Below are 17,436 nucleotides of genomic sequence, written 5' to 3' on the forward strand. Positions count from 1 at the left end.
ACACACAAAGATGCAGGATTGACAACAGAATCGTTGATTGTTTAGAGGATAGTGAACGATTTAACTCACACTTGAGAGCAATTACACAATCCGTTAGGCCATAAAACCGCAAAACACTTTAAAAGTTACCGGTGAGTGGCGACTGCGAACCGTGTCAGTGTCCACTCCCGCAGCCATTCTGCCTTATTCCTTCATTTATTTTGATCCAATAGCATCTGTACTTACAGCTCTCAAGTACATTTCCCATCTGTTATGTTTTAAGACCTAAATTAATTAATTAATTAACATTAATTAATTAATTTACTCCAGAAAAAACAACAACTTTTGAGTAGGCCTGCTTCTCCTATAGCTGCCAACAGCCTGCCAACAGTCCCAGTTAGAGAAAGGGTGAAAATAAGGTAATGTGCCCGTGGCCCCAGGCCCCCAAAACATTACATCTGCCCCTGATGATAATAACGAGGGCTCAGCGCAAGCAGCTGGAGGAGACACAGAGCGATATGTCCTGCATTTCTAAATAATTCCATCCAAAGTCTGATTAAACCTGAAACTAACAAGCAGTCTGTAGAAGTCTAAAGAAGTCACTTTCCACCTCTGCAAATGTGGCTGTTTCAGAAACTTTGGTGCTATGAGGAGAAGCTCTGCTCTGTTTGTCTGTCTCACTGCACTGCTGTCAGACCATCAGCTATTTGGTCTGCGATAATGAAACGTGGAAGCACATACCACTCAGTTGGCAAACCCTCAGCTGTACTCTAGAGTCAAAGTTGTTCACTGCATTTGGTTTGCCACGGCGCAATTCTTATTATCATTGGCTGTTTGTGTTGTCTGTCAAAACATGGCTGGAAGACAATTTCGAGCAGAGACCTGAGAAAAGGGGACCAGATATTAACAGGTTTAAACACATGAGAACATTGTCATGTTGCATAGTATTTTGACCTGAAGTGACATAAAAGTGACACTAAATGAGTTTTACAGTTACCTGAGAGTCATAGATGACATGCAAATGTACCCAAACTGCCCAATTTGGAGATTACGCCTTTATAGGCCACTGCTAAACCCTCTCTAAATTTGCCCTGCTCCCCTTTAATGCTCAGGTAATGTTCAGATATTGTATTATGGTTTTCTGGAGGTTTGAGGTTGCGACTGCATATTTCCAAAGGGATATTCATTCTTAACGTGTTAAGTTTTGTCAGGTGGACACAAAATCTTTCATTCATCCTCTCATTTTTCTTAATTTACTCTGATTTTCCTGAATTTACTCGATGAAATCTTTCAAGTGTTAGCTTTACTATGATTACTAAAAAGTTAAAGTAATTACAAAATTAAATGCATTGTTTAAAGATAAAAAAAATTCTCATTTATTGATTTATGTTAACCAAATAACAAAATAATTAAACAAAGTGAGCAAGAAGTAATTTTGGCAAGAAGCTAATATTTGCAGACAAGAGGTTTACTATGTTAGAAATTAAAAATATTAAATTCTGTAACTATTCTAACGCACTGTACCCCAAAAATAACTTACAAAAGGCCCCAAAGCACAAATATGCAACTCAACAGGACACTTCCTATTTACTTTTTTGTGTTGTTGTATATTTGCTTCAAGAGTACTAAAAGTGCATCCACCAAGCAAGTCACGCACGCACCCATGCACGCACACCTTGTGTCTATTACAAGAAGATTGAAAAACACATATTACACTCTTCATGAGAAAGCTTTCAAAGAAGCTGAGAAGCCACCAATTAAAAAGACAAAAGATGTGAGTGCTGTTTGTTTGTGTCTGCAAATCAGAGTGCCCAGCGTCATCACACTTTTAGTGTACAATAGCAGACAGGCTGACAGAGGAAAGCTGTTATTTGTTTTCTTTCCCAAGTTCCCAAATGACAAATCAGCATTGCAAATAGATTTTTCACCTAGCGATTCAAGGCAACCTCCTGCTGGGCCTAACGTACCATGGTCAATAGTCCCGCGGTCTGTCCACCACAATCCCTCTGGAGATTGGCAAATTGCCTTACACTGCATTACACAGGAGTATTCAGAGAGAAAGAGTATTTCCTGTTCTTTGTAAATCAGGGGTTTGATACACACATAAGTAAACACAGTAATCCCTCAAAACAGACAAAAAAAGGCTGACACTAATGATTTACCTACTTCAGGGTTGCAGGGAATCAGACAACTGAAAAAGTAAATCAGGACAGAAATTAGATCAGAACATGTTGAGGTGACACTTCACCCTAAGGGTACACTAATTTACATTATTTAGTGCATTAATAAGCAATAACTAACAGTAAATTAACATTAGGGATGGGTAGATGGGTATCCAGAAACGGTATTAATTGGTACTGGTACGTGATTGGGTCCGTAATGCTTTTGGTATTTATGCCATAAATTGTGTAACGTTCATTCATTGATTTTAATTAATTCCTTAATACCCGATTCTACCATAAAGTACCTGCCCCTCATGATGACACAACTGCCGGCATCAGGTGATGACATATGATGTTTATTGTTGTGCCATGGCTCACTGCTCTGCTCGTAGTAGTGATCGTAAAGCCACCAAGACCAAGCGGTTGACAGTTTGGGCTCACTTTTCTGAAAGTCACAGCGGTTCAGTTAAATGCAATTTGTGCCAAAGTGTAGTTAAAGCACTCCATAAAAATGAGGCAGTCAAGTGGCTTTAATGGCTTTAGCAAAACAGCTAGCAGCTGCAGAGCCCCAGAGCCCCAGTGGCTCCAAAGGCAAAGTTACAGGGAATAGCAAAACAGAAAATGCAGGCAACAGTTGTAAACACTTATAAGGCTGTAATGTAATGTAAAGTTGTTATCAATTTTAAGCACTTCTAATGTAACATTATATTCCAGTTTATTTATTTAATCCCATAGACAACGTTTATAAAGCAGCAGCCTCTGTTTCGTTGTCAGTAGATGGAAGTCAGACACCCAATTCCAACCCATTTACCATCACAAAGCGAAGGTAGATGACACAGGAAAAAACAGCAGAATACCACAGTGTTGTTGCCAAGTTTATCGTGAAAGACAGCTCTTTACTTCAGTGGAGTGAAGCTGGTTTAGGCTTGCTAGATTACTGGTGGAGTGAAGTTGGTTTAGGTATACTACATAGCTGCTGATAGGTATGCTAAGAATGAAGTTTAAGCTGCCCTAGTAACAGTCAACATTAATTAACAAGAACTATAGTTATGTTGTTTTTTTAAATTATTATTCTTCAAAGGAAACTGAAGATTCACATGAGAAGTAATACTGCAGAGAAACCTTAAAGTTGACTCAGTTTGTGGAAGTAGGGTCAGTCAAGAAAAAGCAACATGATAGTCATACAGCACAGGGAAGAAAGCTTGCGGGTCATGTCAGTTTGTGGAAATAGTTTGTCTAAGGAAATATGAATAGCCTGTGTCACATGAGAGGTCATACAAATCACCGAGATGCTAATTTGTGGCAAAAACAAAATAACTTGAATTGATACCCATCCCTAATCAACAATTTACTAATATGTCTAGTAATGATTTATGATTTATGTGTTTATGTTAACTGAGGTTATTCATTAAATACATTACTTGATATGTTTATAAAGGTGCTATTAACATTGGGTTGTATAGTAAAAAACATGAATGAACAGTTAACTGATGCAAAAATAAGCGTTAAGTAACTGCTGACAAGTGTGTCTTCTTAACCCTAAAACACTGAGACAGGTGCCTGAACAGGGCAGGTGGGGGGGCGAACAGAGATCAAACATGTTGGACTTTCTGTCGGGATGTGATTTTAAAATGTCCTTTAAACTAACGTTGACGACTAAAGTACAAAATTATTAAGAACTATAGTTACAAAAAAAAATGACTATTGCCATAAAAATTACATAACTACTGTTACAATACAGTTTCATCAAAAACTGTTATAATGTTAAATAGGTTAAGTATTAACTTTTTAAAAAAGCTGAACAAGTTATTTTTATAATTAATAATAAATCAAAGCGGTACTCATGGTGCTTTTATTTTTAAGGACCCAGTTTGTCTCAGGCCGGATGTGTCAATGCTTTTTATGAGGACTTGAAGTGTCCCTCCAACAGTTGGATGTTAGCAGAAAGTTTTACTGTAAATGTGGAATGAGGATTCACCCACTGCGAGCTGCAAACAAACTAACAGCTCTCCAATTCATAGACTGCAAAGATTTCCAAGTTGTACTGGTGTTCTGTGGTCGCAAAATGTGACTAAATAGTCATAATAGGAGTTCTACAGACATAAAAACGCACGTCTCACCTACTCACATGCCCACCACTACCACTCATTGAGTTAGACTGTTACTGCAGCACTGTTAAATGTGATGATTTATTCACTGTAAGTTGGAAACAAACTAACAGCTCTCCAGTTCAGATATTACTAATCATAATAAAAGTCAGAGTGGTGCCTTGTCTGACGTTTCATATCCAAACCACATCAAAACAACAGAAATAAACAATATAGCATAATGTGAAACAATAGATGTTTTATTTTTATTTTCAGACAATATGTATTTTGTGATATTGCACAGACCTAGCTCTACCATGGTGTCAACAAAAGCACATCGTGGAAATATGCTGCATATGGTCATGTTTAGGCAACAAAAGCACATGACAACCAATGCTGTGGAAGCTGGCATTTGACATCACAGGATGCTGCTACAGATGCCAGGATGTCCACCAAAGCACAGATTTAGGTTTAGGCAAAAAGGGACACACGGTTAGGTGTAGGGAAAAAAAAAAAAATCAAATACAGATGGGAAGCGAGCGGCGGAAGTCCGGGGTTTGTTGGATCCATCCACCACCCCTCCAGCCCACCCTATAGGGACCATAGTGCTGCTTATATTATGTTGCTACCGGCAGCATTTCAAATTGATGGCATCCACCTATGTATAATACTGCCGCGGTGTGTACCAAACAGCCACATTATCAACTGACGCCACCAGTGCTTGTATCATGCTGACATGGCAGGTGATGTCTGGCTGTGTATCAAAACACCGTGACTGGTTCCGCCTGATGCTGCCAGGCGACTTATCATACAGCTGTGAAAGGCTGCTTTTGGCATTAGGATCTTAAGCAGAAATTACTGCAAACACGGCGGTAATTGACAACTTCAGAATGTCATCATGCTGGTATTTGCATACAAATATTATAAAAATATGTTACTATTCAGTCATAAAAATGGAAAAACATTAAAAAACATTGCCAACATCTTGCTGGATGATCAATTCACCCTGCTGGACTGTTAGTTTTGACACTTAAGAAAATAACAGATCATTCATTAATTTTAGAAAGTTGGAGGGCCGGGGTTTGGGGTGCAGGAAAATTCTCGTTTTAATCAGCTGTAATATCAAATTTAATGCACTAAATTGTCTTCATTTATCATTTTTTCACCAACACAAAAAAACATGAACAGACAAAAAGTTTTCTTCCTAAATATTATGTTTTTCTAGCTGAATTTCAAGGCTGGACTCAGACCAGTAAACCAGAGGGATATCAGTTAGGATGTGACCAGTTTGGATGAAAAAGTAAAGGTTGTTGGGGAAAAAAAAACCTTCCATCAAAAGCTGATCAAATGACAGCAATGGATTTATAGGGTTTCTATCAGAGATGATTTAACACATTCAAATGCAGAAGGCATCACAACCAATGACATCAACTTCATAAAGCCTCTGTCATTTGCCTGTCAGCTGCTGTGGATTTACAAAGATCACACAAAGGCAAACAGTCATTTAGCTTCCCAACAAATTAATATGCGCAATCATCCTGGCTTACATTGTGTTTACCTAACGTGATATGCCACTTAGCACAATATTTACAAGAAAATACTGATTGTACAGCCCCACAGTTTCACACGTAGACCAGGGCTCTCAGTGAGAGGGATGAGGACAGTACACTCTTTGTCTCTCTAACATTTGAGTAGGCAGTCATCTTGGAGGCAAATTAAACTACTCAACAAGAGGAACAGGCTGGAAATGACAACGCCAAGTGATTCTGCATTCTATAATATTCACATTAGGTTTGGGAAGGCACTCGCCCCGCTGGGGATATTGGCAAAGAAAAATTTTCTCCTGTGAGAGGAAAAAAGCACATAAATTGTGTAGGTCATGCTTACAGACTATTGATTGAGATTAATGCCCAGGCTTATGGGAGTGAGCCCTAAAACAATAAGCCATTACTTTGGGTAATTGATCATTTGAAAACTCTATAGCAATCCTTTCCCCGGGCTAGAATTAATGTCTCTGTGGACCATAATTCATTAACTGCTTGGCACACTAGCTGGCATTTTTTCAACAATGAGAAGTTAAAATGCAAAACGCGGAAATTCTCACGCTGACCTGTTACATAAAGTCACCGGGCTTCAAGTGATGGACACTGATGTCAGGGGGGAAGGTTGTCAAATTATGCACTATGTCTAGTGTTTTCCAGGATGTGATGGAGTGTAGTTATGAGTTGCAAGATTTGAATTCAAGGATATAATATAAGTGATAACCACACTGGTTTCATTCTTCTTGAGGAAACTCTAGGGTCTCTTCAGGGTCCCTATAATTAAAGTATTTTGATGGTATGCAAAATGTAAATCAGTGTAAGAGTGGGGGAAAGCTATAATCCTGTCTGTTCAATGGTCAGGTTCAAACCTTTCGTGGTGGACTTGGATGACCTGTCTAGTGTCTGGCAGTTCAGGCAAATTTAAACCTAGCCCAGATTTTCTGTTCTCGAAGCAGCAATCAAATTTCAAATGTGGGGCACATCCTTGGAGAGTGCTCGAAAACATGCTGATGACCCAGCCAGTGATATTACACTGTCATAAAAAAAACTCAAGGCATATCTTGTGTGATGTTGAGTTCATAAGTTCAAAGATTGCACTGCTCTATGGCTCCTGATAGATATTCTAACTTTTATTAACTTACAAAAAGAACAGCAGAGTCAGAAGCCCCTTTATCACATACTGTTCAAGGTGGGAATATCATACCATTATTGCACCTCACTGTAGTGTTCATTTTGGCAGAAATTTAGATTTAGTCTTAGTCTTAAAACAACACATTTTAGTCATTTTTATCTTTCATAGCTTAAAATTCTTTTTCTTTTTAAAATTCATGACATTCTAGTTGGGATGTTTATTTCTGTATAAAGTAATCCAAATACACAAATACAGGTCCCAGAAATTAAGAGTAGAAATGGCAGGTTGTAAAAAATTAATTAAAGATCATTTTAAAAAATAGGTCAAAAATTTCATTTGAAAAGCTCAAAATCCCTCAATTAATGATCTCAAACACCACAAATAACTAATCTGAGACAAGGATTTGCTCACAGACTCATTGTAAACTCTGGCTTATTGATCTCACTGTGAAGAAAAATAATTCAATTTTAGCCTACATTCTTTGTTAATCTGCAACATGTTAGTCTAAAGGTTGAAACTCAGCTCCTTTCACAGAGTTGGTGTTCCAATCTAAACTTTTGGCTGTCAATGAAAACTGCGCTGACTTCAGACTGTTTCCATACAGCACAGCTCCTCTCACAGATCACAGAGGCTCCTACCTGCTTGTCAAACAGCATCAAACTTTAAACCTTCTCTAGACAGTCCGGATCTGAGTGGACTCTTGCGGGGAACGGATGTGAGGAGAGCCTTGTGTTGGTGGCTGCACACTCCCTTGACATTCACCGACTAACAAGCGGAGCTAACGTTAGCTGATAATGGCCACTGCTGCTGCTATCAAACACCATAAATCCATCAACAGCTCCCCCCTCCACAGTCACACACACGGCTACTTATTTGAACTACCGCCACAACTCATACAAACAGCTGATGCTGCTACACTGTACTTTATTCTCACATCACAAAACATCCTGGTGCCTGTTTACTGGAGTTCACAGCCAGCGGATGCTCCAATCCCATACTGCTGCTCATATGGCATTAGAAAATTATTGCACGTATGGCCATTGCTGGCTGTCTGTTCTCCTCTCCTCCCCTCTTATTAAATAGTTCACCGCTGACATTTTTATCTTGTCCAATCTTGTCAACAGAAATGCAACATAGATTCCATCATAGTTTTCATTATTGAGATCTATTTTTAGGTCAGCATCATCTCATTTTGGTCATGGAAAAAAAGGTTGTTGATGAATCATTTTCGTCATTGTTTTCATCAACTAAATTAAGATTACCTGGCTGTTCTGTGTAAAACTACAATTGCAAGATGGGGGCAAAGAGTTGTCTTGCTTTGATCCCGGGTTCAGACTACACAACATCAGCCTGATTACAGACCAACATGGCCGTCCAACAGCTTCGACCTGCCTCATAAAAAATGATTTCGTGTGACACAATCGATTGTTTTATCCTGTGCAGTGTGTCATGGTAAAGGACAATTGATGCTGCACCTGTGATGCCTCACCACATCCCAACAGAAAGTCCAACATGTTTGATTTTCTTTTTGTTGTCTACAACTCCTTCAACTGTCACTTAGACCAAGAAGAAAAAAATGTTTGAGCGAAAAATGGCAGAGGCACTTCAGCAACTCGTTGCTAAAAACACAGTTTTGGCTGGGACCCACAGTGTTGAAAAAAATAATAAATAATAATAACAATAATGTAAACAATAATATTAATAATAATAACGATGAAATATAGGAATAATCTAATAACATCACGCAAGTCATGAAAGAGGAGCATCATATGGTGTTCATGGACCAACATGTAATCTGTTTGTCAGCAATGACTCCATAATCACCTAATCTGACTCAATGACTGTTGGAATGGACAAACATTAGTGCAGTCTGAAACCCCGATTACGTCGGCAGCAGAGTTAACAGCGAGTGTATGCGTGCGACCCACCACAGGAGATTTAAAATGCAGCTAGCAGCAGTTAGCAGCTAACTCTGAGAGGAAAAACATTTCTGCAAATTGGAAAGACAATGGTCCTTAGTAACTAATGTTTGCGCAGAAATGTTCTTACTCTGTGCATAAAATAACACTCAACTAAAACTACTGTTAGATTCATGACATGTGCGCACCAGCTGATTTTGTTCTTGTTGGTGAATCAGAATCACTCTGAACTGGCAGGCTCATGCCGCTCAGAGCCCTTTAAGAGAGAGTCACGTCATCTCCGTCCACTCCAATGGACCCATTTTTTTCAAAACAATGGCGGAACGTGGAGCATCTCAATAGTTCCCAAAAGTAGCATTAATTGCTAGCGGCGCAATGGAGTTGCAGCAGAGAAGACCATTTGTGATGGGCTTTAACAGTGTAAGACGTCTGAAGAATCATTTTTGACATTATTATATATACATATATTATTATCATACAATTTATCATAAATTAACATGTGCATTAAAGCATGATATTGGATTATCTGCCACCAAATTAGTAGATTAACGAAAGCAATAACAGACATGCTAACAGAGTAAGCTAACGTTAGTACACTGTACTGTATATACTGAACACATATCGTTAGCCGCTAACAGTCTGTTAATTTAAAAATGTCCTGCTCTTTAATGATTTCATCTAAGATTAAGGAGTTAAAGTGGAGAAAAGGCTTGTGCAAGTTATTTTGCAGGTCAGTGTGAATTACATGTCAGCTTTGCTAAAGATAACATGGTGCTTGATAGCAGAGTCCTATTTTGTGATATATTAGTATTGATATGGATTAAGAGTGCATATTTGAGACTAATAAATAATGTAAAAACATTCATGTAAATAGAAACGTAATTTAAGGGTGAATGTTTTTAGCTTTGTGATTCTGTTGACTACATTTTTCTTTATCATGTTACAGCTCAGCTGATTTTCCATTGATGATAAAGGTGCAGCACAGCAAAGCATGGTGGAGACTATCTGAGAGGACATTACAAAAGGACATATACCAACTGCTTGATGTTCTATTTATGTTTCTATGTTTATTAGATATTAATGCAATTAATTAACTACAGTAAGTCAGTAGAAAGACAAAGATAAATAAAATACACGTTTATATATATATAAGCAATAAACAGCAACCTGCTCCTTTACCATGGTAAGTCTAAAATATGTCAGCACAACCATATATGTCACATCCACATCACTCATATTTATACTATGTAATTATACATATCACATATAAAAGTACTATACATATACAGTATGTATGTGTGTATATATATATATATATATATATATATATATATATATGTGTGTGTGTGTGTGTGTGTGTGTGTGTACAGATTTTTATATATTTTGTATTTTAAATATGTTTTTATTTTTTGTATTTTAATCATATTTAACCCTTATCTAGCACTCACTTTTTATTCTGTTGCCTCTGACTCTTGAGCTACTGAAATGTGTGAATCTCCCAAGTGTGAGATTAATCTGTCTAATCTATCTCTAGCTGTTAATATTAATCTTCATATATAAGCATGTTTTACTTTAAAAACAATATAATAATGAATCTACATATGATGCGCTCCCTGTATATTGTAAATCAATGAAGTTATTGACTATTTAGGGAAAATTGGAGTTTTGTCTCTCTGTATAATGTATTCAAATGGCCCGCCAGACACTTCCAGGCAATTCGAAGCCTCTATGTGTCACGTGAAGCCCGAGCATTTTGAACTTCCGTTGTCATTATGTTGTTTATTCTAGTGCAGTAGTACCGCTGTCTGCCATTAGCATACTGCCACACCCCCACTTATCTATATAAGGAAATCTGTTTGCCCTGAGATGAATCATAGAGAAAGAGCTCAGTGAGCGTCTGTGAATGTAATGGCAGTCAGAAACAGCTGATCTAGGTGGCCTCATTTGGAAGGAGAGAGGCTGGGATTTCACCAACTTCTGTAGGCAACATCATCACTATATCCTGGATGTCAACACACCCTATAGGCACAAAGGTCTTTTGAAACCTGCAAGCATGCCAGACACTTTAATCATCAGAGGGAAAGGATAAACAAACACAGGCCACAGGCTCCATCAAAAGTGGACAAATAACTGGCTGTTAAATGTTGCATTGCTAAATAAATGAAATCTGATCCTGACTTACCGAAAATCATATTGTGCATCTTGCTGGGTTGAGGAATATCTGATATAGGCTTCTGATGGATGCAGTTGTTGGATTAAAAAAAAAAAGAAAAAATGTTATCTTATCCTTGTTGCTGTCATATTGTGATGGGTGGGTGTGTGTGTGTGTGTGTGTGTGTGTGTGTGTGTGTGTGTGTGTGTGTGTGTGTGTGTGTGCGTGTGTGTGTGTGTGTGTGTGCGTGCGTGTGTGTGTATGTGTGGGCGCGCCAGTCTCCTTCTGAGGCGCAGAGAGAGCTGAGACTGACATGAAGGACATAGCAGACTGAGTAGCAGAGAAAATCTAGTCCTGCCAATAGTTCTTGACAACAACAGCACCAGACTGCAGCACACTGCGAGAACCATGTGCTGGTACTTTGTGTATCGCCCGAGCAGCTGACATCCAAATTGATTTGCTGGCCAAGTTTGAGGTGCTGAATTCCAAATCAACTGAATTCGAGCAATCATTTTACAAGGAGAGAAAATTTGGGCCGAGCTGACCCGATTGGCTGAGGGAGCAGATGAGGAATGCAACTTTTAAAATAAGACAGTTGTCCTTCATAACAGTTTCGTGTTTTTACTTTTTAGTTTATATTTTATTATGTTTATGGATAGAGCAGTCAGGTGAATTTTTCTTATCAGTTTTCTATTATATCAAAAATGCAGCTTTTAAGGTACAGCTGGTAACTCTTATGAAAATAAGTTTTTGTCATATTTGCTGAAACTGCCACTACATACGCACAGAAGCACAACACAGATGTCTGTCAAAAAATCTGTTTCCTCCTTTCACTCCCTATTTTTCTAATAGCATTTGCTAAAATCAGCCACAGCTCTTACTCAGCTGTCACTCATGTCAATGACTGTTCGTGAACTGGGGTCAAACTGTCAAGCAGCGCTGATCAAATATGTATCAAGTTTCTGTTACTGCATTGTCATTTCTCTCCTCAAATGTGTTCAGAAATATTTTTAAGTGTGCTATTTATTAGGCTTTAGTGGTAGGTAAAATGTAATACCTTCATACCTTCCTGAAATGTAATAAATACATAACAAAAACCCACACAATGTTGTAATATTCTCACATGCATTTTTCTTATTGAACAGAAATACCTTTTAAATTTAGCTTTCGATAGTTGTTCACATCATTCTTGTCACCAGACTTAAATAAACAATTCATGCAATCTTTGCCATTTTTGGCACAACCCCAGATGTGAATGATTAAATTTATACAGTAAACTAGTGGCACCACTATTTCATTCACAACGGCTTTCAGGATCTTGCTACAAATTTCATCTGCTTCTGTCACCTGTCAGCTCTTAATTTTCATGATGAAGAATCAAGAACTTCATTTTTGTTAGCTGGCTAAAAGAAAAAAGAATTCAGATAACTACCTTGTACATATTGCTTGAATGACGCACCCTGAGGATGACTCATTTTATTTGAGAGATTTTCTCCAATACAGATGAAATGGTTATTAAAGCTATTAGCGAGATTTGCATCATTAGTCTCATTGTTGAGATTATTAGCACAATGTGAGGTCATAGCAGTTTTTACCGCCTCTGGTTAACCTCTGGTTAACCTGAAATAAGGCAAGGGGGCCCGCCCGCGGGCCGTAACACGTCATGATTACATTGTGCTATTAATAGAGCAGCCATTCAATGCGGTATATATTGCATGACGTAATTAACAGAAAGCTGAGAATCTTGTGATTTGATTTTTTTTGGACATTTCAAGATACAACCACCACAGCAGGTTCTACAACCACTTATATCAGAAAAACAAACAATCTCAACCTCACAAGAAAAAGTGTTGTAACTCATCTATGATGGCTTAGGATTATCCACACATCAATAATAATCTAACTCTCCCTAAGGAATACAAAGGTCAAAGGAACAAAGGTTCAAATTGATGGGGTGGACATTGAAAGGGTAACAGAAACCAATTTTCTAGGAGTAATAATTGATGAAAATCTTAATTGGAAACCTCACATAAAACATCTACAGTCCAAGGTCTCAAAAACGATTGCAGTACTAAATAAAGCAAAACAGGTTTTAGATAATAACTCACTTCACATTCTGTACAGTTCTCTAGTTTCACCATATTTAACCTACTGTGCTGAGGTTTGGGTAACACTTTCAAGAGCTCTCTACAATCTCTATTCATTCTTCAAAAAAGAGCAGTTAGGGTAATAACAGAGCAGGTTATAGGGATCACACACATTCATTGTTTCTTCAATCGAAACTGTTAAAGTTCACTGATCAAATAGAATATCAAACAGCCCAAATCATGTTCAAAGCAAAGAATAATCAACTACCAGGAAATATTCAGGGCATGTTCAGTCAGAGAGAGGGAAAATGTAATTTAAGGGGATTGTTTTATTTTGAAAATGTAAAAGTAAGAACAACAAGGAAAAGCTTTTGTGTATCTGTTTATGGGGTGAAACTTTGGAACTGTCTGAATGATGAATTGAAACAATGTCCAAACATGGAGCAGTTTAAGAAAAAGTATAAAAATATGATCTTTAAAAAAGGTATGAGGATGCAAGTGCATAAATATCACTGAGGTTGACATAGTTTTTTCTTGTTCCTTTTCTTAGTTTCTTTATTAATATTTGTTTTATTATATTATTTGGTTGTTTTGTTTATGTTGTGATTATCATCATTATTATTATTATCATTATCATTATCATTATATTATTATTATTATTATTATTATTAATTGGAGGCAGGTAAATTAGTTATGAATGACTCGTGCAAGGTGAAGGGGTGGAACTAGATAAGTTTTGACTTCCTCCCACTCCATTTTGAACGTGCAAATGACAAACTTATTTGACTCTCTGGTTGTTGTTTTCTTTCTGTTGTTTTTATGTTTATTTGTGTTTATGTCTTTAGTTTGTACTATGTTAAATTGTTGTTCATGTTAAAAAAAAAACCCTGCTTAAATAGTAATTTTCTGTAATATTGTTATCAACTTTCAGCTTGGACTGCATAAGCTCTTATACTAAGGTCCCACAGTTAGTACCAGCTAATACCTGCCAGTTACAGTCATCTCCAGCGTATTCTTCCTCAAAAAAATTGGCCAAGGATAAAAAACGTCTTATTCAATTGTGTTTACACTTATGTAACTCAATGACAAAAGCGCTTTGTGATTCTGACTGTTGGGGATAAAACGTCAGAGTGTTTCAAATGAAACCATGCAAGTTCATGTACTAAAAATTAAATAAGAACAGCTTTCGGTTTACTTTGGGTACATCTTGGACAGGCATTTTAGGTCAACTTTACAGGAGTTATATATAAGCACCTTACAAGATTTTTTAGAGTCACCATGTGTTTTTTTTTTTTTTTTTTAATCAGTTCTATGAAATGGCTACTTCTGCTCTTTCGAAAAATATGTGTAAGTTTATTTCTATAAGTAGTATATTCTTGCTTGTTTGTACTGTTTGGGTTATCAGTATATCATATATAAAGTTTATTTTTATGTTTAATAGATTTTAGCTTCTCTTAGTAATCCAGGAATTTTGATCGATGGCACTGTCTACAAAAGTCTTATCAGAACATTGTATGCATCATCTGAATCACTCCAGTCATAAACGGACTCCCATGATATGTCTTTTAGGGTTTCACACAGTTTTTGTAAAGTTTAATTTAGGACTTTAACTTTTGTTTTATAATGAGACCTGATTTGTTCACTAGCAATATCAATAAATAATACCACTGGGAAATTACCTGATATATCAGTGAACATAATCAATATGATTTCTACTTTCACTGAGTTTATCAGTGCAAATCATAAATATCAAATATTCATTAAATTTCAGAATTATAAGCCATTAAATGCCATGTTTTTGTTACAATGCCACTATGTATTTGACAGACAAAAAAGAATTAGTTTCGATATTCTGTATATAAAGTAGAATAACATTTATTTTCACCATATGTCAAATATGGTAAAAAAAAAAAAAACTGTCGTCATCAGGTGGAAAACAGTTAAAATGACAAATTCCAAGGCAAAAGCCAAATGCAAAATGACACCCAGAAATAAAACAATGCATGATTTTATGCTGTGATGGCTGTGGGATCAAAAATTGCAGTTTAAATGGGTTTCAATGGTGCATTTTTTGCTCTTAACAATATGAATGTAACAATTATGTTTACACAGTGTATTTTTGACTTTTTGACGTGGAATTTCCAAGATAATACAAAAATACACAATCTTGCCAACATTTATTCCATATGCATGAACACAGCCAAAATGATCAAAAAGTAAAGAATTCAAAGTGCATAGTCCCTAAGGGTTAAAGCCACCAGACTCCACTGACAAACAGTAGTAGTACTTAAAAGAATGTTGAAGTTGCTGGTCTACAGCTGTCTCGATTAGTTAGTGCGTAAAGTAAAGCCAAAAAAAATATTCCATGTATAGTGTACACTTAAACTGATAGATTTTAAAATATGTCTGCTGCAGCCCCGTCCCCAGCAGAGCGTTGTTTAGCTTCCTTGCAGGTAGCTTTGGTTTATATAAAATGCTATACTTTATTCATTCATTTCTATTAGTACTATCTTTTTATATTATAGTACTTGCTATACTAGCAAAGCAACTGAGTGCATAATATAAGCATCTGACTGACAGTCTCACTCCATCCTATATACAGCTTATTTTACAGCTGCACTGAAAAACCACCAACCACTAGTTTGGCCACACACACGCACGCACACGCACACACACACACAAATATGTGTACCCATTTTCTATTTGTTTCTGTGACATTCCTATTAGGTTAATTGGTTTTCTACAGCTCCAAACAAGATGATATAAATTGTTTAATCTGTTAACTTTAAAACTTGAGTTTTCTAGAATCAGCTGTCAGCCAGCTGTCTGTCATGTCTGACAAGAGAGGAACCCAGCGCATGCAGTGCACACCAACCTCGGCATGTCTCTCTCTCTGCCACAGTGTTTTTTTATCCCCCATCGCTGCAGGCACCAAAGTTTTTCAAATTGCATATATCGGGGCCTTAAGAAACTATTTTTGAACTATCACTGTTTTTTTATGTGTCACAACTGTCTGCACAGCTGATCCAAAATCTGATCTCCAGAACACAACCTTGAGCCTTTAGCTGCAGCACACCGGATCCAAATAAAGACTAAATAATGAATAAAGAACTGTGCCACTCCTGCATGGTGTAGCACTTCCCGTCATACATTAAAGAAGTAGTTTCATATATGTTTGGAAATGAGCCTAATGGTTTTCTTGCCAAATGTTGGATGACAGGAACAATGCACTTTCATATCTGTGCATCAATTATGATATTAATTTTGCTATCGTTAAAAAAAATCAAACTAAACTTTTTCACATTTGTAGTATCGTATGACTTGTATTTCAATCTCTGGCAGTTAGGTTGGTGACATAAAAAAGCACAGTGGGTGGGAGAAGGTGAGAGCTTTCAGAATGTGAGGCTGTGGTTATTTCTCTTGAAGTAGTTTCTATCAGTGCAGTCCCAGCGGGAGTCTCTCCACTATTCTATCATTTTTTTTTCACTTTTCACTCCTTTACTCTGAGATTGTTTTACCTATTTATGTAATATCTTCTGCCAAAACATTTAAGTATGTCTACTATCAAAAACAATATCAAGCTTTCGTTAAAGAAAACAAGTCACGAGGAATAAAAGCAAAAGTGGACGCTGTCCAATGTTGAAAAATAAAGCACATGTGAGTCTTGATTGAACAGTGTGAGTTATGGTTGTAACACTGCTAAAAAACTGCATCAGACTAAAAGTATTAATGACAAATCAACAATATGACTAGAGCAACAGTTTCTACATAGACTTAATACCAAGGATGTATTCAGATAATCTATAAAACATAATACTGTATTATTAAAACTTATCGGATGCAGCAGCTGGCACATTTGCCTCCTTCCTCATCAGCAAATGCATTAATTAAACCCACACAGGTAGCAAATCTGATTGCTGGAAGTTGTTAAATTAGAATAAAATGCTAATATGATTTAGATTATGCCAATACAACTTTTTCCAAATACAAATGTTTCAGTGCCAGCGTTTTCTTTTTCAGTTCAGATTTTGTTTTCAATGCCAACATTTACTGTCACTTTTCCTTATTTGTGATCAAGTATTTATTGGTTGTTTACAGACATTGGGAGGTAGTATGACATAAGATGNTGTTATTAAAAAATAATAAGAAGAATATTAAAAAGTAAATATAATACAATAAAATAAATAAAAAATAAAGAGGAATTAACCCAAATAAAGAGGAAGAAGTAGCAAATAAAAACAGATAACAATAGGAGAAAAAGAAAAAAACACTCAATAAGCTACCCACCCCGTTCCCCAACCACCAAGGAATCCATGATGAGCCATTACATTGAACAGACAAGAATTATTTGAGTTAAACTGATGCATTCCATCATCT

This window comes from Plectropomus leopardus, chromosome 13 (genome assembly GCF_008729295.1).
Source record: "Plectropomus leopardus isolate mb chromosome 13, YSFRI_Pleo_2.0, whole genome shotgun sequence".
NCBI lineage: Eukaryota > Metazoa > Chordata > Actinopteri > Perciformes > Serranidae > Plectropomus > Plectropomus leopardus.